The following is a 7,790-nucleotide window of genomic DNA, read 5'->3' on the forward strand; positions in this document are numbered from 1 at the left end:
AATGGAGGTTAGTTTAAGTCTCAATTAGACACCGGTATAAGAGAGCCAAGGACTTAAGGAGGGAAGCATACTCGTATTGAAAGGAAATTATGATTAAGTAGGATTTTATCTTAGTTCCCTGTTCATGAAATTATTTTGTAATTATGCAAAAACTGAGGAGAGGAAATTGGAGGAAAAGTTCAAATATGAATATGATGATATTGTAAGGAATTAAGAGGGGTCCTTGGCATAATTAAAAGGAATTAAAAGGAGACAATATGGTATGTATATAAGGTCGGCTGATACAAAAAGGGATAATCTAAAATAGCACCAGAGAAGCAAGCAAGGAAAGGTGCTATATCTGAACAAGAGAGCTTGTCTACTAGTAGAGAAATAAGGAGCAAGGAAAAACAGTACGACAATCAAGAGCTCACAGGTCGGCAGGGAGCCGTAGAAATCATGCATTAAGACCGTTTTAATGGCCACAGGTCCCAGGACGGTAACTAGATAGCAGTTGATCACTGGTTACATACATAAGGACTTGAGGATATGGAACTAATGAACAAGTTCGACAAAGATTTAGGGGAATATGAAAGAAGACTGATGAGCCCATAGTATAAGAGTATGGAGATCAGGAACTAAAGGAGGACAACCATTTCAAGAAATAAACGATAGCGTCGTAAGCTAGCAAGTTACAACATTCGAGGACGAATGTTTCAAAAGGGGGGGGGGAGGAATGTTACACCCCGTACTTCCGGAGAAGCACTTGTTAAATTTGAATGTAAGCATGTCAAGCTATGGATAGGTAAAACAACTTTGGATTGTGAGGAACGAAGCATTATTAAGTATATTGTTTAAGTAAGGGATGAATTATGATCTTGTAAGTCGTAACCGGGAAGGACAACCTTGGAACCAAAGGACATGACCATTATCAAGTATGGTTAATGATAAACATCATGTATGGAGAGTTTTGGAAGACTCCGGGACCAAGCAAATCGAAGTAAATAAGTTTGTCGAAAATTTGAAAAACAGTTGACACAATTTTGGGTCAACTTTGGAGGGGTATATCTCCTAATATATTAGGAGTTTTAAGGTGTTTCAAAAGCCTAAAATTAATTTCGTCGAGTCTAGTTTCCGACGCAGCAAACCGCTCGTCGATATGACATCAGAGTAGAGAATTATGGACGTTACAAGTTAGGCTGACAGCGCAGAAATGCACGCTATAGTAGTCGCGCTGCTACAATACTACTACAGTACTGCTGCAGTAACTGCTATAGTGCCACCGACTTTACCCACCTATAAAAGGGTCAAGACCCCATTTTTCTTCACCAAAAAAATCAGACCAAAGGCTCAGCCCACACAAAGGGCAATTATGTCTAAAAAGTTGAGGGTTTGAAGTGATTTTGGTTAACCGAGGCTTGGGTAGCGTATAGTTATGGTTCTAGTATTTTTTGCGGTGGATTTTGGCGTGAATTCAAAGTGGATATTGAAGATATTGTTGTCTTAACAAGAATAAGGTATGAATTTCTCCTTATTAATATTACTTTGGTTTATTCACGAAGATAAAGTGATTAAATGGTCGTATACTAAAGTTGTCAGTGGAGAAATCAGATAAAAATCATATGAGATGTCTTGTGGAGTATTTTGATATTGATGATGATATGGTTGATGTTAGTATTGTTGTTGTTGTTGTTGGTTGTTGGATTGTGATTTCAGACTAGGGATATAAACAGGGGAGATGTTGCCCGAATTTTGGCAACTCTAGAAAGATTTATTTAAAGAATTAAGACAAGCGTATAAAGGTGAGTCTAATAATAGCATAAATTTTCTTGAATATAGATTTACAAGCCTGGGAGGACAAGCGTTGAGTAGTTAAAGTTAAGGCGACCAAAAAGGTCTGTTAAGGTTGTTCCTTCTTTTCTTGGCATGTTTCCATATATGGTAAGAGCGTGATAAACCTTATGACTCGAGATTTGTCAAAGTAGAGCTTGTCATATTGTTGTCTAGTCCCGGGTGTTATGTTATTCTTTCCGAGGGGCCACATCCCCTCCCTATGCCCTTGAGTTTATAAAGAGACAGAAGAGACATGTTACAGTATCAGTGTCTTCAGGATATGCATGATATACATATATATATTTTTCTTTAGCCTGGCCACTTGGTCAGTGAGACAGAATGCCTGGCCTACGGGTCAGTGAGACAGAATGCCTGGCCTACGGGTCAGTGAGACAGAATGCCTGGCCGACGGGTCAGTGAGACAGATAGCCTGGCCCGACGGGTCAGTGAGAATTTTCAGTTGCCTGGCCACTTGGTCAGTGAGATATATAATAGTATTAAATTGCATTTCATATGAGACAGGTAAGGTGAGATTTTCAGGGCATTCTTTGGCCTCCAGATTATATTATTTTCAGTTCAGTTTCAGTTGTTCCACTGCGTTACATACTCAGTACATTATTTCGTCCTGACGTCCCTTTTGCTTGGGGGAGCTGCGTTCCTGCCTGCAGGTTCAGGTAGCCAGACAGACGATCCAACTCAGTAGGTTTTCCACTTTGCTGCAGTCAGAGCACTCCACTTGGTTCGGAGCTGCAGTCCCTCCTGGTATGCTATATATATATATATATATATATATATATATATATATATATATATATATATATGGGTATGACGGGGCCTTGTCCTGTCCTTTCTACAGCTCGTGTTCCCTAGAGGTCTGTAGACAGTTGTATGTAGTTGGGGTATTATGTAGCCTTGTTGGCTCTCAGTCTTGTTGTTCAGCTTACATAGCAGCCTCGTCAGCTTGCTCCGTTGTGTAATTATATTTTGGGTATGTGTGCCCAGTTCAGACGAGATGGTCAGTATATATATATATATCCAGGTTACAACCTCGCCGGCTTGTTGTATTGTTTGTGTGCAGGTAGGCCTTATTGGTTTAAGTTGGGAGTTATTCCCAGAGTTGCAGATTTAGAGTGGTTCGCTCGGGCCTAGGCGGGCATCGAGTACCGGTCACGCCACTCCAGATTTGGGGCGTGACACTTCCCTCATCACATAATCCGTTTCTCCGGGCCCTAAGCACTTAGCCAAAGGTCCGTAGAAAGATCGACGATACAATTGATCGTCGACCAAGCAGAATCTCGCAGCCTTGGTTTGAAATGACCTTGATTCCTTTGGGTCCGTTGGGAGCTTCCCTTCTCGCAAGTAATCTATGCATTTGTTGCGCCAATCCCATGTCAGACCTATTGTATTTATATCGGCGTGACCATTTTCTACTGCCGAGTTCATAAATTGGACGACCGTGCCTGAATTGAATTCCTTCGCTTGAACCGATGAACCTAAGTTAGCCAACATATTTGCTTCGTTGTTCTGCTCCTTCGGTACGTGCTGCATGGTCCATTATTTAAATCGGTGCAATATTACTTGAGTTTTTCCCTAAACTCCGAGCCAATTCCAAACCTGCAATCATAGCCTCATACTCGACTTCATTGTTAGTCAATTTTAATGTTCTTATCGATTGTCTAACATCACCTGCGGGGGACTTAAGAACAATACCCAATTCGGACCTCTTTAGGTTCGATGCCCCGTCCGTATACAGGGTCCAAATGCCCGAGACTTTTCCTGAGGTTAACAGAAGCTCTTTTTTCACCTCGGGAACCATTGCAGGGGTAAAATCCGCCACGAAGTCGGCTAAGATTTGAGATTTAATAGCCGTTTTGGGCCTATACTCGATATCATAACCGCTAATTTCCACGGTCCATTTAGTCAACCTACCTGACAATTCCGGTTTATACATGACATTTTTTAACGGGTAAGTAGTTACTACACATATAGGATGGCATTGGAAATACGGTTTTAGCTTCCTTGAAGCACTTACCAAGGACAAAGCTAAATTTTTGAGGTGCGGATAACGGGTCTCCGCTTCTCCTAATGTCCTATTTACATAATAGATAGGGAATTGCGTACCTCCTTCTTCTCTGACCAAAACGCCGCTTCCCACAACTTCGGATACCGCTAAATACAGGAACAATTGTTCATTTGCCTTCGGTATGTGCAGCAAAGGTGGACTCGACAAGTACCGTTTCAAATCTTCCAAGGCCTTTTGACATTCCGGTGTCCACACGAAGTCATTCTTCTTCCTTAGTAAAGAAAAGAAACAGTGACTTTTATCCGATGACCTCGAAATGAGCCGGTTCAGAGCTGCTATCTTTCCAGTCAACCTTTGTACTGCCTTCACATTGTTCACTACTTCAATGTCCTCAATGGCTTTGATTTTATCCGAGTTGATTTCAATCCCCCGGTTTGATACCATGAAGCCCAAAAACTTGCCAGACCTAACTCCGAAGGCGCGCTTCTCCGGGTTCAGTTTCATGTTGTATTTGCGAAGTATATCGAAGTTATCTTGCAAATATTTTAAATGGTCCTCTGTTTCCAGGGACTTGACTAACATGTCATCAATGCAAACCTCCATTGTCTTACCTATCTGTTCTTCGAACATTTAGTTAACTAAGCGTTGATAAGTTGCTCCAGCATTTTTTAGTCCAAACGGCATTACATTATAGCAATAAGTCCCTTACCGGGTTATAAAGGAAGTTTTCTCTTGATCCTCCGGGTCCATCCGAATTTGGTTGTACCCGGAGTAGGCATCGAGAGAGCATAACATCTCATGCCCGGCCGTCGCATCTATCATTCGGTCAGTGTGAGGTATAGGGAATGAATCCTTCGGGCATGCTTTGTTTAGATCTTTATAATCAACACACATTCTAAATTTGTTACCTTTCTTCGGCACAACTATAACATTAACTAACCAGTCCGGTTATTTCACCTCCCGGATAGAACCTATTTTTAAAAGCTTTGTTACCTCATCTTTGACGAAGGCATGCTTTAATTCGGCCATCGGTCTTCTTTTTTGTTTAACTGGAGTGAATTTTTTATTGCGACTGAGCTTATGCGTCGTCACCTCCAGTGGCACACCCGTCATGTCTAAATGGGACCATGCAAAACAATTGGCATTAGCTTGAAGAAATTTAATTAATTTGCTCCTGAGCTCCGAGGTTAACCCCGTGCCCAGGTATCCCTTTCTATCCGACAAGTGCACGAACAAGATAACCTGTTCCAACTCCTCTATGGTAGACTTAGATGCATCCGATTCATCCGGTAACACGAACGATCTGGGCATACCAAAATCACCTTCTTCGAAATTCAGACTCATCTCTTCCTTCTCTTCATCCGAGCCTGCATTCTTTAACCGCTATTTGGTGTCTTTACCTTTGGTGGATTCAACAGCTCTTTGGACCGGTTCCTTTAGGACGAGAGAGGCTTATTCCACCGTGAACATCCCCTTGCTGCGGGTTGTTCACCTCGAACAGTCTTTATTCCTTCAGGAGTTGGGAATTTCAACATCTGGTGTAATGTTGATGGTACTGCCCTCATGCTATGAATCCACGGTCTGTCGAGTAATGCATTATACTTCATCTCTCCCTCGATGACATAGAACACAGTCTGCTAAATAGTTCCGTCAATGTTGACCGGTAAAGAAATTTCTCCCTTAGTAGTTTCGCTTGCCATATTGAATCCGCTGAGCACCCGAGCTACCGGAACAATTTAGTTCAACAACTTCAGTTGTTCTACTACTCTCTATCGGATAATGTTGGCCGAACTACCTGGGTTAATCAAAATACGTTTAACTTGAGATTTAAAAATAAGGATAGAAATTATCAACGCATCATTGTGTGGTTGAATGATGCCTTCTGCATCTTCATCGTTGAAGGAAATAGATCCCTCAGGCACATAATCTCTGGTCCACTTCTCTCGTACAATTGAAACCTTTGTTCTTTTCATCATCGATCCTCGTGGTGTATCTGTTCCTCCGATTATCATATTGATCACGTGTTGTGGCTCCACGGGCTCGACCTGTTTGTGATTTTCCCTACCTTTATAGTGGCCTTTGGCTCGCTCACTCAAGAATTCATGAAGCTGGCCGTTTTTTAACAACCGAGCCACCTATTCTCTCAATTGGCGGCAGTCCTCGGTTATATGGCCATGAGTCCAATGATACTCACACATCACGCTCGGATCTCTTTGAGCCTGATCGGATCTCAATGATCTCGGTCACCTGGCATCTGTGATACGGCCAATAGCTGAGACAAGATCTGAGGTGTTAATGTTGAAGTTGTACTCTGATAACCTCGGAATGTCCCCATTGCTGGCTGAACTACCGGCATCACCTATAAATAGCAACCTTCGGCTGTTTGATCCACGATCAGCTCGCTTATCACCTCTACTCGAGAGATGACTGGGGCCACTTCTTCCCTTATCCGACCTAAAGCTGGATGGTCGATACCTGTCCCTCGATAGCCTTGTCTCCGGTTCATAATTCCTACTCAACCTCTCAGAGTTCTTACTTCCATTTATCGGACCGGAGGGAAGTTCAAGTTGATCATCCTCTACCCGAATCTTGGATTCGTACCTGTTATGGACATCGGCCTAAGTTACTGCCTCGTATTCCAATAAGTTCTCCTTTAATTTAAACGAGGCAGTTGAGCTTCGGGGAATGAGTCCCTTAGTGAAAGCTTGAGGCACCCATTCTTCAGGGACCGGAGGAAGCTCCATCTGTTCTTTTTGGAACCTATTCACGAACTTTCGTAGCAGCTCATTATCTCTTTGGGTGATTCTAAAAATGTCTGTCTTTCTTGCCTGTACCTTCTTAGCCCCGGCATGGGCTTTTATAAACGCATCTGCGAGCATTTCAAAAGAAGTGATGGAATGCTCGGGCAGATAGTCGTACCAAGTCAATGCCCCTTTAGATAATGTTTCACCAAACTTTTTCAGTAATACCGATTCTATTTCATCCTCCTTGACATCGTTGCCTTTTATGGCACAAGTGTACGAAGTCACGTGCTCCTGCGGGTCCGTCGTCCCATCATACTTAGGAATATCTGGCATCTTAAACCTCTTCGGGATCAGCTTCGGGGCTGCACTTGGTGGGAAAGGCCTTTGAATGTACCTCTTTGAATCTGTTCCTTTCAAGATCGGAGGTGCTCCCGAGATCTGATCCACCCGCGAATTGTATGTTTCCACCCTTTTCTCCGTGGAATCGACCCTCTTTACTAAAGTTTCGAGCATTTTCAGAACCTCGGTAGATGATCCAGCCCCGAATCCATCGCTTTCGACTATACGGGCCTCCTCTCGCCTTGGTTCGGTAGGCAGATTTGGCTTCGTTGATACTGCTTTGTTGTCATTGTTCTGGAGCTGAGCTATAGCAATCGCTTGTTCCTGCAACATTCAACTATCAAACGTAAGCTAATCTCGTCCGGTATATCCGGTGTTTTCTGGGCTTGCGCCCGAAGCAAAGTAGTTGAGTTATTGCTATTCAAAGGGTCTGTGGCCGGAAGGGCGACATTCTCCTGATTGACGATATTCTGGCGGTTAAGGCCTTCGGTTGAGTTGACAACATTTGGATTGGCCGGGTCAGCAGGGGGTACGGTGTTGTTCTTATTTTCAGCGACCATTTCGCGGTTGTTCACGTGTCCGGAATTGCCATTGCTTGCCATCTTGAACGTATCTGAAGCACAAACTTTTAAAGGACAGGTGAAAGAGGGAGTAGCGAATTAAACCACCACTATTATCCTATGCCCCACGGTGGGCGCCAAACTGTTTCCCCTTAAAATGGATAACAATTAAATTTGTAAGTGGTTGATAGGATATGTGGTTAGATTACTTTATAGTATAAGATAGAAGCAAGTAAATAGTAATATATTGATAAATTAATAGCAAAGAAAACTTAGGAAGACAAGTTAGCAAGCTCTGCAAACTGGTCCGGT

Source organism: Lycium barbarum, chromosome 8 (assembly GCF_019175385.1).
Source record: "Lycium barbarum isolate Lr01 chromosome 8, ASM1917538v2, whole genome shotgun sequence".
NCBI classification, from domain to species: Eukaryota; Viridiplantae; Streptophyta; class Magnoliopsida; order Solanales; family Solanaceae; genus Lycium; species Lycium barbarum.